The sequence below is a fragment of the Staurois parvus genome, unplaced genomic scaffold, assembly GCF_062004578.1.
Source record: "Staurois parvus isolate SC_StPar_1 unplaced genomic scaffold, SC_StPar_1.0 ptg001261l, whole genome shotgun sequence".
Taxonomy (NCBI): Eukaryota; Metazoa; Chordata; class Amphibia; order Anura; family Ranidae; genus Staurois; species Staurois parvus.
Genome location: NW_028319057.1, coordinates 199,690 through 218,483, shown reverse-complemented (window position 1 = coordinate 218,483; position 18,794 = coordinate 199,690). Strand labels below are relative to the sequence as shown.

Sequence of the window (18,794 nt, the reverse complement as noted above, 5' to 3'; positions counted from 1 at the left end):
ACCAATGATGGGGCACTATTCCTCACACTGACACCAATGATGGGGAACTATTCCTCCCACTGACACCAATGATGGGGCACTATTCCTCCCAGGGACACCAATGATGGGGCACTATTCCTCCCACTGACACCAAAGATGGGGCACTATTCCTCCCACTGACACCAATGATGGGGCACTATTCCTCCCACTGACACCAATGATGGGGCACTATTCCTCCCACTGACACCAATGATGGGGCACTATTCCTCCCACTGACACCAATGATGGGGAACTATTCCTCCCACGGACACCAATGATGGGGCACTATTCCTCCCACTGACACAAATGATGGGGCACTATTCCTCCCACTGACACCAATGATGGGGCACTATTCCTCCCACTGACACCAATGATGGGGCACCATTCCTCCCACTGACACCAATGATGGGCACTATTCCACCCAGGGACATCAATGATGGGGCACTATTCCTCCCACTGATACCAATGATGAGGCACTATTCCTCCCACTGACACCAATGATGGGGCACCATTCCTCCCACTGACACCAGTTTTGTAATTTTTTTTACTCCCACTGACCACAGTCCAACCCAACTAAAGTTTGAAGGGCAGTAAACTGGCCCTTTGTTTCGAAAGTTTGAGGACCCCGGCTTTTTATGGTTCACACAAGTCGCATGTTCACGGTTCAGTAGACATTTCTGAGCTCATATACTCAGGACTGTATTTAATAAATGGTATTTACTGGCCGCTACCTAGGAAATTGGGGTAAGAGGGAGGCAAAAAGAAATGAAGAATAAAATGTTGGCTGTTGCATATTTTTATGTCACATGATATTTGTGCAGCAGGTTGTCAAATGCAGAATTTCAGGAAAAGTGCACAAAATTCATTTTATACAATATAGTTCGGTAGAAATACTGCTACAGGGCGGCAGCAGTGCAAAATCATATATACATATACGTGATTTTGCATTTCCAGCAGCCCTACCCATGCCACCATTCGCAGCTGCAGCTGTCAATCACAAATAAATGGCCCCAGTGGACAAGCGGTTAGGCCCATGTATCTGCTGCAGGGAAATTTCAGACTGAAAAAAAAAAGAGATTTTTACATTCTTGCTGTTCCATATTTCATGTCTGTACTATATATATTTATATATATATACAGTTGTGGCCAAAATTATTCAACCCCCAATGCTGTAAAGGGGTTTAGGGACTATAGTGTACATTTGGAATTGTATTCAGAATCAAATCCTACAAGGACGTTGTAACTACCCAAATGCAACTAAAATGACATCAATTGTTTATGTAATACAGTAGTAAATGGTTCTTATGTGGTTTCTTCATTGCCACAATTATTCAACCCCTTAAAGACTACCACTCTGAAGAACAGAGGTTCATACAGGTGCTTTCCATCAGGTATTGAAAACACCTGTGGATGTCACCGAGCAGCAATCAAGCATAATAAGCACCAATTAGGCAGCTTTAAAATGACTGTGATACTCAGCTCCTTCTAGACATTTACTGGTGTGGTTACAAACATGGTGAAGGCAAGAGAATGGTCCAGGAAGACAAGAGAAGAGGTGATTTCTCTTCACAGGAAGGGCAATGGCTATAAGAAGATTGCAAAGATGTTAAACATACCAAGAGACACCTTAGGAAGCATCATTCGCAAATTCAAGGCAAAGGGCACTGTTGAAACGCTACCTGGTCGTGGCAGAAAGAAGATGCTGACTTCGACTGCTGTGCGCTACCTGAAGCGTAGAGTGGAGAGAAGTCCCCGTGTGACTGCTGAGGAACTGAGAAAAGATTTGTCAGATGTGGGTACAGAAGTTTCAGCCCAGACAATAAGACGCACACTGCGTAATGAAGGCCTCCGTGCCAGAACTCCCAGGCGTACCCCCTTGCTGTCTCCAAAGAATAAGAAGAGTCGACTGCAGTATGCCAAAAGCCATGTGGACAAACCACAAAAGTTGTGGGATAGTGTTCTGTGGACTGATGAAACAAAATTAGAACTGTTTGGGCCCATGGATCAACGCTATGTTTGGAGGAGGAAGAACAAGGCCTATGATGAAAAGAACACCTTGCCTACTGTGAAGCATGGTGGAGGGTCAATCATGCTTTGGGGCTGTTTTGCTTCTGCAGGTACAGGGAAGCTTCAGCGTGTGCAAGGTACCATGAATTCTCTTCAGTACCAGGAGATATTGGATGGAAACGTGATGCAGTCCGTCACACACCTGAGGCTTGGGAGACGTTGGACCTTTCAACAGGACAATGATCCCAAGCATACCTCCAAGTCCACTAGAGCATGGTTGCAGAGGAAAGGCTGGAACATTTTGGAGTGGCCATCGCAGTCACCAGACTTAAATCCGATTGAGAACCTCTGGTGGGACTTAAAGAAAGCAGTTGCAGTGCGCAAGCCTAAGAATGTGACTGAACTGGAGGCCTTTGCCCATGAAGAATGGGCGAAGATACCCGTAGATCGCTGCAAGACACTTGTGTCAAGCTATGCTTCACGTTTAAAAGCTGTTATAACTGTAAAAGGATGCTGTACTAAGTACTAAGATTGAATGTCACTTGGGGGTTGAATAAAACTGATAATGCTGTGAGCACAGAAAAGACATTTGTGGTTATTTCATTATAACTGTTATGTTATATTTGTCTGACCTACAAGTGCCTCTTTAATGTAAATGTAAGCAAGATGACTGAATGATCAAAAGCAATGTCAAACTGGCCAAAACACTCAATTTCAGTGGGGGTTGAATAATTTTGGCCACAACTGTATATATATGTATGTACTGTGTGTGTGTATATATATATATATTTATATACTGTGCACTGCAGGATTTCAGTTCTTGTCGGCGTAGTGTGTTACCGATTGTTTTCTTGGTGACTGTGGTCCCAGCTGCCTGGAGATCATTGACAAGATCCTCACGTGTAGTTCTGGGATGATTCCTCACTGTTCTCATGATCATTGACACTCCACGAGGTGAGATCTTGCATGGTGCACCAGACCTAGGGAGACTGACACTTCTTTTGTGTTTCTTCCATTTGTGAATGATTGCACCAACTGTTGTCACCTTCTCACCAAGCTGCTTGGCCATAGTTTGGTAGCCCAGTCCAGCCTTGTGTAGGTCTACCATCTTGTCCCTGACATCCTTGGACAGCTCTTTGGTCTTTGCCATGGTGGAGAGTTTGGAATCTGATGGTTTGATTGCTCCTGTGGACAGGTGTCTTTTATACAGGTAACACAATGAGATTAGCAGCACTCCCTTTAAGAGACTGCTTCTAATCTCAGCTTGTTATCTGTATGAAAGACACCTGGTAGCCAGAAATCCTGCTGAATGATAGGGGATCAAATCCTTCTTTCCCTCATGAACATGCAGATCAGTCATCACTTTTTAGACGCATTTCTGCTGAATTTGTTGTTGTATTCTGTCTCTCAGTGTTACACCGAACATTCAATTTTTAGAGCAATCATTTCTTTATGCGGGGCGAACATTCAACATCAGCAGGGGAGCAAATACACATTTCCTGCACTGTATATATATATATATACAGGATATTTATAAATGTACAGATATATATGTATTTAGATACATTGAATTTATTTAAAGATGTAAAGATTGATCGTTCTCCTTTAACAGGATGGAACTGGTGAAGTGAGATGACTGTCATGGGATTTCCTCCCCTTTGCATGCGGCAGTAAAGAATGCGGATTAAAGTCCCACAATCCTTTGTGTGAAATGAATCCAATCTGATGTTTTAGCACCTGAGGCTCTGAGAGGTCGGGTGGGGGGGGGGGGGGGGGTCACAGGCAGCCGTCACTCACACTCCCAATTAGAGGATTGGTGTGTGCGAAGCCGAGAAGTGAACGCGGCCTTCACGTCCCACCCGGATCAGACACAAAGTAATCATCTGATGTATTAACACCGGGAATTCGATGGAAACTGCACTCCTAGGGAAAAAAAAACAGATGACATTAAAGGGATAATAAATCTAAAAGATAAAAAAGTTACTTAGTGCGGATGAGATCCTGTACATACTGCCCACTGTCATACCCCCCACACAGCTCTCCTGTACATACTGCACACTGTCATACCCCCCACACTCCTCTCCTGTACATACTGATCACTGTCATACCTCCACACTGCTCTCCTGTACATACTGCCCACTGTCATACCCCACACACTGCTCTCCTGTACATACTGACCACTGTCATACCCCACACACTGCTCTCCTGTACATACTGCCCACTGTCATACCCCCCACACAGCTCTCCTGTACATACTGCACACTGTCATACCCCCCACACTCCTCTCCTGTACATACTGATCACTGTCATACCCCCCACACTCCTCTCCTGTACATACTGATCACTGTCATACCTCCACACTGCTCTCCTGTACATACTGCCCACTGTCATACCCCACACACTGCTCTCCTGTACATACTGACCACTGTCATACCCCACACACTGCTCTCCTGTACATACTGATCACTGTCATACCTCCACACTCCTCTCCTGTACATACTGATCACTGTCATACCCCCCACACACCTCTCCTGCACATACTGATCACTGTCATACCTCCACACTGCTCTCCTGTACATACTGCCCACTGTCATACCCCACAACACTGCTCTCCTGTACATACTGACCACTGTCATACCCCACACACTGCTCTCCTGTACATACTGACCACTGTCATACCCCACACACTGCTCTCCTGTACATACTGATCACTGTCATACCTCCACACTCCTCTCCTGCACATACTGATCACTGTCAAACCCCCCACACTCCTCTCCGGTACATACTGATTACTGTCATACCTCCACACTGCTCTCCTGTACATACTGCCCACTGTCATACCCCAAACACTGCTCTCCTGTACATACTGATCACTGTCATACCTCCACACTCCTCTCCTGTACATACTGACCACTGTCATACCCCCCACAGCCCTCTCCTGTACATACTGCCCGCTGTCATACCCCCCACACTCCTCTACTGTACATACTGCCCACTGTCATACCCCCCACACTCCTCTCCTGTACATACTGCCCACTGTCATACCCCCCACACTCCTCTCCTGTACATACTGACCACTGTCATACCCCCCACACTCCTCTCCTGTACATACTGACCACTGTCATACCCCCCACAGCCCCCTCCTGTACATACTGCCCACTGTCATACCCCCCACACTCCTCTCCTGTACATACTGACCACTGTCATACCCCCCACAGCCCTCTGCTGTACATACTGCCCACTGTGATACCCCCCACACTCCTCTCCTGTACATACTGCCCACTGTCATACCCCCCACACTCCTCTCCTGTACATACCGCTCACTGTCATACCCCCCACACTCCTCTCCTGTACATACTGCTCACTGTCATACCCCCCACACTCCTCTCCTGTACATACTGCCCTCTGTCATACCCTCCACACTCCTTTCCTGTACATACTGCCTACCGTCATACCCCCCCCCCCACTCCTCTCCTGTACATACTGCCCACTGTCATACCCTCCACACTCCTTTCCTGTACATGCTGCCCACCGTCATACCCCCCACACTCCTCTCCTGTACATACTGCTCACCGTCATACCCCCCACACTCCTCTCCTGTACATACCAATCACTGTCATACCCTCCACACTCCTCTCCTGTACATGCTGATCACTGTCATACCCCCCACACTCCTCTCCTGTACATACTGTCCCCTGTCATACCCTCCACACTCCTCTCCTTTACATAATAGCTACTGTCGTACCCCTCACACTCCTCTCCTGTACATACCCATCACTGTCATACCCCCCACACTACTCTCCTTTACATACTTATCACTGTCATACCTCCACACCCCTCTCCTGTACATACCGCCCACTGTCATACCCTCCAGACTCCTCTCCTGTACATACCGCCCACTGTCATACCCCCCAAACTCCTCTCCTGTACATACTGATCACTATCATACCTCCACACTCCTCTCCTGTATATACTGTCCCCTGTCATACCCCCCACACTCCTCTCCTGTACATACTGACCACTGTCATACCCCCCACAGCCCTCTGCTGTACATACTGCCCACTGTGATACCCCCCACACTCCTCTCCTGTACATACTGCCCACTGTCATACCCCCCACACTCCTCTCCTGTACATACCGCTCACTGTCATACCCCCCACACTCCTCTCCTGTACATACTGCTCACTGTCATACCCCCCACACTCCTCTCCTGTACATACTGCCCTCTGTCATACCCTCCACACTCCTTTCCTGTACATACTGCCTACCGTCATACCCCCCCCCCCCCACTCCTCTCCTGTACATACTGCCCACTGTCATACCCTCCACACTCCTTTCCTGTACATGCTGCCCACCGTCATACCCCCCACACTCCTCTCCTGTACATACTGCTCACCGTCATACCCCCCACACTCCTCTCCTGTACATACCAATCACTGTCATACCCTCCACACTCCTCTCCTGTACATGCTGATCACTGTCATACCCCCCACACTCCTCTCCTGTACATACTGTCCCCTGTCATACCCTCCACACTCCTCTCCTTTACATAATAGCTACTGTCGTACCCCTCACACTCCTCTCCTGTACATACCCATCACTGTCATACCCCCCACACTACTCTCCTTTACATACTTATCACTGTCATACCTCCACACCCCTCTCCTGTACATACCGCCCACTGTCATACCCTCCAGACTCCTCTCCTGTACATACCGCCCACTGTCATACCCCCCAAACTCCTCTCCTGTACATACTGATCACTATCATACCTCCACACTCCTCTCCTGTATATACTGTTCCCTGTTATACCCCCCACACTCCTCTCCTGTACATACTGTCCCCTGTCATACCCCCACACTCCTCTCCTGTACATACCGATCACTGTCATACCCCCCACACTCCTCTCCTGTACATACCGATCACTGTCATACCCTCCAAACTCCTTTCCTGTACATACCGATCACTATCATACCTCCCACACTCCTCTCCTGTACATACTGATCACTATCATACCTCCACACTCCACTCCTGTATATACTGTCCCTTGTCATACCCCCCACACTCCTCTCTTGTGCATACTGTCCCCTGTATTACCCCCCACACTCCGCTCCTGTACATACCGATCACTGTCATACCCTCTACACTCCTCTCCTGTACATACTGCCCACTGGCATACCCTCCACACTCCTCTCCTGTACATACCGCCCACTGTCATACCCTCCAGACTCCTCTCCTGTACATACCGATCAATGTCATACCCCCCACACTCCTCTCCTGTACATACTGATCACTATCATACCTCCACACTCCTCTCCTGTATATACTGTCCCCTGTAATACCCCCCACACTCCTCTCCTGTACATACTGTCCCCTGTCATACCCCCCACACTCCTCTCCTGCACATACCGATCACTGTCATACCCCCCACACTCCTTTCCTGTACATACTGATCACTATCATACCTCCACACTCCTCTCCTGTACATACTGTCCTCTTTCATACCCCCCACACTCCTCTCCTGTACATACCGATCACTGTCATACCCCCACACTCCTCTCCTGTACATACTGTCCCCTGTCATACCCCCCACACTCCTCTCCTGTACATACCGATCACTGTCATACCCTCCACACTCCTTTCCTGTACATACCGATCACTGTCATACCTCCCATACTCCTCTCTTGTACATACTGTCCCCTTTCATACCCCCCACACTCCTCTCCTGTACATACTGACCACTGTCATACCCCCCACACTCCTCTCCTGTACATACTGACCACTGTCATACCCCCCACAGCCCCCTCCTGTACATACTGCCCACTGTCATACCCCCCACACTCCTCTCCTGTACATACTGACCACTGTCATACCCCCCACAGCCCTCTGCTGTACATACTGCCCACTGTGATACCCCCCACACTCCTCTCCTGTACATACTGCCCACTGTCATACCCCCCACACTCCTCTCCTGTACATACCGCTCACTGTCATACCCCCCACACTCCTCTCCTGCACATACCGATCACTGTCATACCCCCCACACTCCTTTCCTGTACATACTGATCACTATCATACCTCCACACTCCTCTCCTGTACATACTGTCCTCTTTCATACCCCCCACACTCCTCTCCTGTACATACCGATCACTGTCATACCCCCCACACTCGTCTCCTGTACATACTGTCCCCTGTAATACCCCCCACACTCCTCTCCTGTACATACCGATCACTGTCATACCCTCCACACTCCTCTCCTGTACATACTGTCCCCTGTCATACCTCCCACACTCCTCTCCTGTACATACTGCCCACTGTCATACCCTCCACACTCCTCTCCTGTACATACTGTCCCCTGTAATACCCCCCACACTCCTCTCCTGTACATACTGTCCCCTGTCATACCCTCCACACTCCTCTCCTGTACATACTGTCCCCTGTCATACCCTCCACACTCCTCTCCTGTACATACTGTCCCCTGTCATACCCCCCACACTCCTCTCCTGTACATACTGCCCACTGTCATACCCGCCACTCTCCTCTCCTGTACATACTGTCCCCTGTCATACCCCCCACACTCCTCTGCTGTACATACTGCCCACTGTCATACCCTCCACACTCCTCTCCTGTACATACTGACCACTGTCATACCCCCCACAGCCCCCTCCTGTACATACTGCCCACTGTCATACCCCCCACACTCCTCTCCTGTACATACTGACCACTGTCATACCCCCCACAGCCCTCTCCTGAACATACTGTCCCCTGTCATACCCCCCACACTCCTCTCCTGTACATACCGCCCACTGTCATACCCTCCAGACTCCTCTCCTGTACATACCAATCAATGTCATACCCCCCACACTCCTCTCCTGTACATACTGATCACTATCATACCTCCACACTCCTCTCCTGTATATACTGTCCCCTGTCATACCCCCCACACTCCTCTCCTGTATATACTGTCCCCTGTCATACCCCCCACACTCCTCTCCTGTACATACTGTCCCCTGTCATACCCCCCACACTCCTTTCCTGTACATACTGATCACTATCATACCTCCACACTCCTCTCCTGTACATACTGTCCCCTGTCATACCCCCCACACTCCTCTCCTGTACATACCGATCACTGTCATACCCCCACACTCCTTTCCTGTAGATACCGATCACTGTCATACCCCCCACACTCCTCTCCTTTACATACCGATCACTGTCATACCCTCCACACTCCTTTCCTGTACATACCGATCACTATCATACCTCCCACACTCCTCTCCTGTACATACTGATCACTATCATACCTCCACACTCCTCTCCTGTATATACTGTCCCTTGTCATACCCCCCACACTCCTCTCCTGTATATACTGTCCCTTGTCATACCCCCCACACTCGTCTCCTGTACATACTGTCCCCTGTAATACCCCCCACACTCCTCTCCTGTACATACTGTCCCCTGTCATACCCCCCACACTCCTCTCCTGTACATACCGATCACTGTCATACCCTCCACACTCCTCTCCTGTACATACTGTTCCCTGTAATACCCCCCACACTCCACTCCTGTACATACTGTCCCCTGTCATACCCCCCCCCCCACTCCTCTCCTGTACATACTGTCCACTGTCATACCCCCCACACTCCACTCCTGTACATACCGATCACTGTCATACCCCCAACACTCCTCTCCTGTACATACTGCCCACTGTCATACCCTCCACACTCCTCTCCTGTACATACTGCCCGCTGTCATACCCTCCACACTCCTCTCCTGTACTTACTGGCTACTGTCATACCCTCCACACTCCTCTCCTGTACATACTGCCCGCTGTCATACCCTCCACACTCCTCTCCTGTACATACTGCCCGCTGTCATACCCCCCACACTCCTCTCCTGTACATACTGGCTACTGTCATACCCCCACACTCCTCTCCTGTACATACTGCCCACTGTCATACCCCCCACACTCCTCTCCTGCACATACCGATCACTATCATACCTCCACACTCCTCTCCTGTACATACTGTCCTCTTTCATACCCCCCACACTCCTCTCCTGTACATACCAATCACTGTCATACCCCCACACTCCTCTCCTGTACATACTGTCCCCTGTCATACCCCCCACACTCCTCTCCTGTACATACCGATCACTGTCATACCCTCCACACTCCTTTCCTGTATATACCGATCACTGTCATACCTCCCACACTCCTCTCTTGTACATACTGTCCCCTTTCATACCTCCCACACTCCTCTCCTGTATATACTGTCCCTTGTCATACCCCCCACACTCCTCTCTTGTACATACTGTCCCCTGTCATACCCCCCACACTCGTCTCCTGTACATACTGTCCCCTGTAATACCCCCCACACTCCTCTCCTGTACATACCGATCACTGTCATACCCTCCACACTCCTCTCCTGTACATACTGTCCCCTGTCATACCTCCCACACTCCTCTCCTGTACATACTGCCCACTGTCATACCCTCCACACTCCTCTCCTGTACATACTGTCCCCTGTCATACCCTCCACACTCCTGTGCTGTACATACTGTCCCCTGTCATACCCTCCACACTCCTCTCCTGTACATACTGTCCCCTGTCATACCTCCCACACTCCTCTCCTGTACATACTGCCCACTGTCATACCCTCCACACTCCTCTCCTGTACATACTGTCCCCTGTCATACCCTCCACACTCCTGTGCTGTACATACTGTCCCCTGTCATACCCTCCACACTCCTCTCCTGTACATACTGCCCACTGTCATACCCTCCACACTCCTCTCCTGTACATACTGTCCCCTGTCATACCCTCCACACTCCTGTGCTGTACATACTGTCCCCTGTCATACCCTCCACACTCCTCTCCTGTACATACTGTCCCTTGTCATACCCCCCACACTCCTCTCCTGTACATACTGTCCCTTGTCATACCCCCCACACTCGTCTCCTGTATATACTGTCCCCTGTAATACCCCCCACACTCCTCTCCTGTACATACTGTCCCCTGTCATACCCCCAACACTCCTCTCCTGTACATACCGATCACTGTCATACCCTCCACACTCCTCTCCTGTACATACTGTTCCCTGTAATACCCCCCACACTCCACTCCTGTACATACTGTCCCCTGTCATACCCCCCCCCCCCACTCCTCTCCTGTACATACTGTCCACTGTCATACCCCCCACACTCCACTCCTGTACATACCGATCACTGTCATACCCCCAACACTCCTCTCCTGTACATACTGCCCACTGTCATACCCTCCACACTCCTCTCCTGTACATACTGCCCGCTGTCATACCCTCCACACTCCTCTCCTGTACTTACTGGCTACTGTCATACCCTCCACACTCCTCTCCTGTACATACTGCCCGCTGTCATACCCTCCACACTCCTCTCCTGTACATACTGCCCGCTGTCATACCCCCCACACTCCTCTCCTGTACATACTGGCTACTGTCATACCCCCCACACTCCTCTCCTGTACATACTGCCCACTGTCATACCCCCCACACTCCTCTCCTGCACATACCAATCACTGTCATACTCCCCACACTCCTTTCCTGTACATACTGATCACTATCATACCTCCACACTCCTCTCCTGTACATACTGTCCTCTTTCATACCCCCCACACTCCTCTCCTGTACATACCAATCACTGTCATACCCCCACACTCCTCTCCTGTACATACTGTCCCCTGTCATACCCTCCACACTCCTTTCCTGTATATACCGATCACTGTCATACCTCCCACACTCCTCTCTTGTACATACTGTCCCCTTTCATACCTCCCACACTCCTCTCCTGTATATACTGTCCCTTGTCATACCCCCCACACTCCTCTCTTGTACATACTGTCCCCTGTCATACCCCCCACACTCGTCTCCTGTACATACTGTCCTCTGTAATACCCCCCACACTCCTCTCCTGTACATACCGATCACTGTCATACCCTCCACACTCCTCTCCTGTACATACTGTCCCCTGTCATACCTCCCACACTCCTCTCCTGTACATACTGCCCACTGTCATACCCTCCACACTCCTCTCCTGTACATACTGTCCCCTGTCATACCCTCCACACTCCTCTGCTGTACATACTGTCCCCTGTCATACCCTCCACACTCCTCTCCTGTACATACTGTCCCCTGTCATACCCCCCACACTCCTCTCCTGTACATACTGATCACTATCATACCTCCACACTCCTCTCCTGTATATACTGTCCCCTGTCATACCCCCCACACTCCTCTCCTGTATATACTGTCCCCTGTCATACCCCCCACACTCCTCTCCTGTACATACTGTCCCCTGTCATACCCCCCACACTCCTTTCCTGTACATACTGATCACTATCATACCTCCACACTCCTCTCCTGTACATACTGTCCCCTTTCATACCCCCCACACTCCTCTCCTGTACATACCGATCACTGTCATACCCCCACACTCCTTTCCTGTACATACCGATCACTGTCATACCCCCCACACTCCTCTCCTTTACATACCGATCACTGTCATACCCTCCACACTCCTTTCCTGTACATACCAATCACTATCATACCTCCCACACTCCTCTCCTGTACATACTGATCACTATCATACCTCCACACTCCTCTCCTGTATATACTGTCCCTTGTCATACCCCCCACACTCCTCTCCTGTACATACTGTCCCCTGTCATACCCCCCACACTCGTCTCCTGTATATACTGTCCCCTGTAATACCCCCCACACTCCTCTCCTGTACATACTGTCCCCTGTCATACCCCCCACACTCCTCTCCTGTACATACCGATCACTGTCATACCCTCCTCACTCCTCTCCTGTACATACTGTCCCCTGTAATACCCCTCACACTCCTCTCCTGTACATACTGTCCCCTGTCATACCCCCCCCACTCTTCTCCTGTACATACTGTCCACTGTCATACTCCCCACACTCCACTCCTGTACATACTGATCACTATCATACCTCCACACTCCTCTCCTGTATATACTGTCCCTTGTCATACCCCCCACACTCCTCTCTTGTACATACTGTCCCCTGTCATACCCCCCACACTCGTCTCCTGTATATACTGTCCCCTGTAATACCCCCCACACTCCTCTCCTGTACATACTGCCCACTGTCATACCCTCTACACTCCTCTCCTGTACATACTGCCCGCTGTCATACCCTCCACACTCCTCTCCTGTACTTACTGGCAACTGTCATACCCTCCACACTCCTCTCCTGTACATACTGCCCGCTGTCATACCCCCACACTCCTCTCCTGTACATACTGGCTACTGTCATACCCCCCACACTCCTCTCCTGTACATACTGCCCACTGTCATACCCTCCACACTCCTCTCCTGTACATACCGCCCACTGTCATACCCTCCACACTCCTCTCCTGTACATACTGGCCACTGTCATAACCTCCGCACTCCTCTCCTGTACATACTGATCACTGTCATACCTCCACACCCCTCTCCTGTACATACCGCCCACTGTCATACCCTCCACACTCCTCTCCTGTACATACCGATCACTGTCATACCCCCCACACTCCTCTCCTGTACATACCGATCACTGTCATACCTTCCACACTTCCCTCCTGTACATACTGATCACTATCATACCTCCATACTCCTCTCCTGTACATACTGTCCCTTGTCATACCCCCCACACTCCTCTCTTGTACATACTGTCCCCTGTCATACCCCCCACACTCCTCTCCTGTACATACTGTCCCCTGTAATACCCCCCACACTCCTTTCCTGTACATACTGATCACTATCATACCTCCACACTCCTCTCCTGTACATACTGTCCCCTGTCATACCCCCCACACTCCTCTCCTGTACATACCGATCACTGTCATACCCCCACACTCCTTTCCTGTACATACCGATCACTGTCATACCCCCCACACTCCTATCCTTTACATACCGATCACTGTCATACCCCCCACACTCCTTTCCTGTACATTCCGATCACTATCATACCTCCCACACTCCTCTCCTGTACATACATATCACTATCATACCTCCACACTCCTCTCCTGTATATACTGTCCCTTGTCATACCCCCCACACTCCTCTCCTGTACATACTGTCCCCTGTCATGCCCCCCACACTCGTCTCCTGTATATACTGTCCCCTGTAATACCCCCCACACTCCTCTCCTGTACATACTGTCCCCTGTCATACCCCCCACACTCCTCTCCTGTACATACCGATCACTGTCATACCCTCCACACTCCTCTCCTATACATACTGTCCCCTGTAATACCCACCACACTCCTCTCCTGTACATACTGTCCCCTGTCATACCCCCCACACTCCTCTCCTGTACATTCTGTCCACTGTCATACCCCCCACACTCCACTCCTGTACATACCGATCACTGTCATACCCCCAACACTCCTCTCCTGTACATACTGCCCACTGTCATACCCTCCACACTCCTCTCCTGTACATACTGCCCGCTGTCATACCCTCCACACTCCTCTCCTGTACATACTGCCCGCTGTCATACCCTCCACACTCCTCTCCTGTACATACTGGCTAATGTCATACCCTCCACACTCCTCTCCTGTACATACTGCCCGCTGTCATACCCTCCACACTCCTCTCCTGTACATACTGCCCGCTGTCATACCCCCCACACTCCTCTCCTGTACATACTGGCTACTGTCATACCCCCCACACTCCTCTCCTGTACATACTGCCCACTGTCATACCCCCCACACTCCTCTCCTGTACATACTGTCCCCTGTAATACCCCCCACACTCCTCTCCTGTACATACTGTCCCCTGTAATACCCCCCACACTCCTCTCCTGTACATACTGTCCCCTGTCATACCCCCCACACTCCTTTCCTGTGCATACTGATCACTATCATACCTCCACACTCCTCTCCTGTACATACTGTCCCCTGTCATACCCCCCACACTCCTCTCCTTTACATACCGATCACTGTCATACCCCCACACTCCTCTCCTGTACATACTGATCACTGTCATACCCTCCACACTCCTCTCCTGTACATACTGGCTACTGTCATACCCTCCACACTCCTCTCCTGTACATTTCGATCACTGTCATACCCCCACACTCCTCTCCTGTACATACTGCTCACTGTCATACCCCCCACACTCCACTCCTGTACATACTGACCACTTTCATACCCCCCACACTCCTCTCCTGTACATACTGACCACTGTCATACCCCCCACACTCCTCTCCTGTACATACTGCCCACTGTCATACCTCCACACCCCTCTCCTGTACATACCGCCCACTGTCATACCCTCCACACTCCTCTCCTGTACATACCGATCACTGTCATACCCCCCACACTCCTCTCCTGTACATACCGATCACTGTCATACCTTCCACACTCCTCTCCTGTACATACTGATCACTATCATACCTCCATACTCCTCTCCTGTACATACTGTCCCTTGTCATACCCCCCACACTCCTCTCTTGTACATACTTTCCCCTGTCATACCCCCCACACTCCTCTCCTGTACATACTGTCCCCTGTCATATCCCCCACACTCCTCTCCTGTACATACTGTCCCCTGTCATACCCCCCACACTCCTCTCCTGTACATACCGATCGCTGTCATACCTTCAGACTGCTCTCCTGTACATACTTATCACTGTCATACTGTCAGGAATGGACTCAGCACTGGTGGTAGGACTCACCTGCCGTGTGGGCTGCAGTACCAGGGCTGACCAGCGGGTGCTCTCAGCAGGCAGAAGCTCACTCCTGCAGTCAGCCAACACCTGGGGCTGATTGCAGGAGGTGTACTTAAGAATGACCAGGCCTGTGATCAGTGCCTTGGTGTATGTTTCCCATGAGCCCCTGTACCTTGTATCCTGTGTTCCTGTTCCTCTGCCTATCTGATTTGTTGCCGACTCTGCATTGTTCCTGACCCTGCTGACCGTCTCCTGTTGAACCCCTGGCTTGTCTGACCATCCTTCTGCCTGATCCTCTGTACCGCGCTGCCCGTGAGTTACTGAACCTGGCTTGTTACCCTGACTATTCTCTGCCTGCTCCTCCAGTACCTCACTACCCGCACGTTGCTGACCTGGCCTGCCTGACTACGCTTGACGCTACCCAGACAATCCATCCATCCCGCACGGATCCAGTCACTACTGTCCAAACCTGCCAGTCCCATCTCATCAGGCTTTCCCCCGGTACATACCCTTGGCGGACCCCTCTACCACAGTTGGGTGCACTCAGGGGCCGCGACCTGGTCTCATTCCTGCGCCAAGTTCATCCCCACCATCAGGGGCTCTGGTGAAAAGGCAGACTGGGGCTTAGACTCCGCACCCTGGGGAATCCTGGTCTGTGGGTCACTAGAGATCCCGCCGGGCGGTGCCTGACCATTCCACCTCTCCAGCCCTGACTACGCCTGTGTTCCTAAAGCTTGCTACTTCCCTGTGTCAGTCCACACATTTCTGGTCACACCCGGATCCCTAACACATATCTGTCACACCCTCCACACTCCTCTCCTGTTCATACTGTCCCCTGTCATACCCTCCACACTCCTCTCCTGTACATACTGCCCACTGTCATACCCTCCACACTCCTCTCCTGTACATACTGTCCCCTGTCATACCCTCCACACTCCTCTCCTGTACATACTGTCCCCTGTCATACCCTCCACACTCCTCTCCTGTACATACTGTCCCCTGTCATACCCTCCACACTCCTCTCCTGTACATACTGTCCCCTGTCATACCCTCCACACTCCTCTCCTGTACATACTGCCCACTGTCATACCCTCCACACTCCTCTCCTGTACATACTGTCCCCTGTCATACCCTCCACACTCCTCTCCTGTACATACTGCCCACTGTCATACCCTCCACACTCCTCTCCTGTACATACTGTCCCCTGTCATACCCTCCACACTCCTCTCCTGTACATACTGCCCACTGTCATACCCCCACACTCCTCTTCTGTACATACTGCCCACTGTCATACCCTCCACACTCCTCTCCTGGACATACTGCCCACTGTCATACCCCCACACTCCTCTCCTGTACATACTGTCCCCTGTCATACCCTCCACACTCCTCTCCTGTACATACTGTCCCCTGTCATACCCTCCACACTCCGCTGAGTGCCAAGCCGAATCAGCTTCCATGTGCATGTTCAGGATTCACATCCTCCCGCGCCAACCACTCGCAGCGGCCGAAGGTTTTGACTCCGGCAGGACATTGCATGGCCGGGGTGAGCACATGTGATCTTCACCTTTCACTGTCAATGAAGCGCCATGCCAATGGTAACAGAAAACATATCAGAGCTATAAATAATACCGAAGTCTGACAGACGGGTAACTTTCCTCCACGCCTGACCCTGGAGAAGGACGCTACAAGCTGCCATGAGTACATCTCACTCCGACAGGCTGTTTATCATAATACTGGCGGTCAGGGTGGGATGAAGGTCAGAAAACATGAAGTTCTTCAAGTAGCCGTGTCGGTACGATGGATCTCACAACAACAAATCAGCTGCTGCTTCTTCTAGCTCACCGCTCTTTATTTAGGGTGGGGGAGGGGTGGGGTATTGATTTTAATTTCAGGTTTATAGGACCTTTATTGTAGGTTAAACTGTTTTCATTTATTGTTTTTTATTGATTTTAATTTCGTGATTATGGGACCATTTATTTATGTATTTATTTATTTTTGCACTTCGCATTTCTTTCATGAGTTTCTTGTTTTTTATTTACTTTTGATAGAATTTTTATTTTTAGGTTTGGGGTGCTCGGAGTAGAGCATTATTTTGTATGCAAAAAGACAAAGAGAGGGCGCACGGGCCTAGTGCATTTCCTTTAAAAATTGGTTTATTGTATAAAATCTATTTATTTCAGGTACTTATATAGCGCCGTCAATTCACGCCGCACTTTACATATATATTGTACATTCACATCAGTCCCTAACCCTCCAGGGGTGTAACAATCTAAGGTCCCTAACCCTCAAGGGGCGTACAATCTAAGGTCCCTAACCCTCAAGGGGCGTACAATCTAAGGTCCCTAACTCACATCCATACATACACATACTAGGGACAATTTAGACAGGAACCAGTTAACCTCCCAGCATGTCTTTGTAGTGTGGGAGGAAACCGGAGTACCCAGAGGATACCCACGCAGGCACAGGGAGAACATGCAAACTCCAGGCAGGTGGTGCCGTGGTTGGGATTCAAACCTATGACCCTAGCACTGCCAGGCAGACGTGCTAACCATTTAGCCACTGTGCTGCCCAGAATGTGATATACTCACTAAAGAATAAAAGTCAAAGGCACATCATAAGAAATACAGCAAAGTCCAAGCTCCCTGGAAGGTGTCTAGTTGGAGACTATGGACCTCCAAATGACTGACGCGTTTCGAGGCGATGGCTCTTCATCATGATGTTGGTAGCGGCTCTGAGGAAGAGGTGTCCCCTCGAAACGCATCAACCATTTGGAGGTCTTTAGTCCCCAACCAGACACCTTCCAGGGAGATTGGACCTTGCTGTATTTCCTATGATGTGCCTTTGACTTTTATTCTTTTGTGAGTATATCACTTTTTATACAATAAACCAATTGTTAAAGGTAGTGCACTAGGCCCGTGCGCCCTCTCTTTGTCTTTTTGCATACAAGATACTGCTCTACTCTGAGCACCCCAAACCTAAAAAAAAAAAAAATTCTATCAAAAGTAAATAAAGTAAATTAAAATCAAGAAACTCCCGAAAGAAATGCACCCTCTC

At 50.2% G+C, this 18,794-nt stretch overlaps 1 long non-coding RNA gene across 1 annotated transcript; it reads right to left on the bottom strand.

The window, feature by feature from the left end:
* Positions 1-3,577: 3,577 nt before the first annotated feature.
* Positions 3,578-17,392, bottom strand: LOC149437744 (uncharacterized). Its single transcript, XR_016308018.1, has 2 exons — positions 17,157-17,392; positions 3,578-3,948 (listed from the first exon to the last, which is right to left on the bottom strand). It is a non-coding gene; the product is annotated as an uncharacterized LOC149437744 (long non-coding RNA).
* Between the last annotated feature and the right edge of the window lie 1,402 nt (positions 17,393-18,794).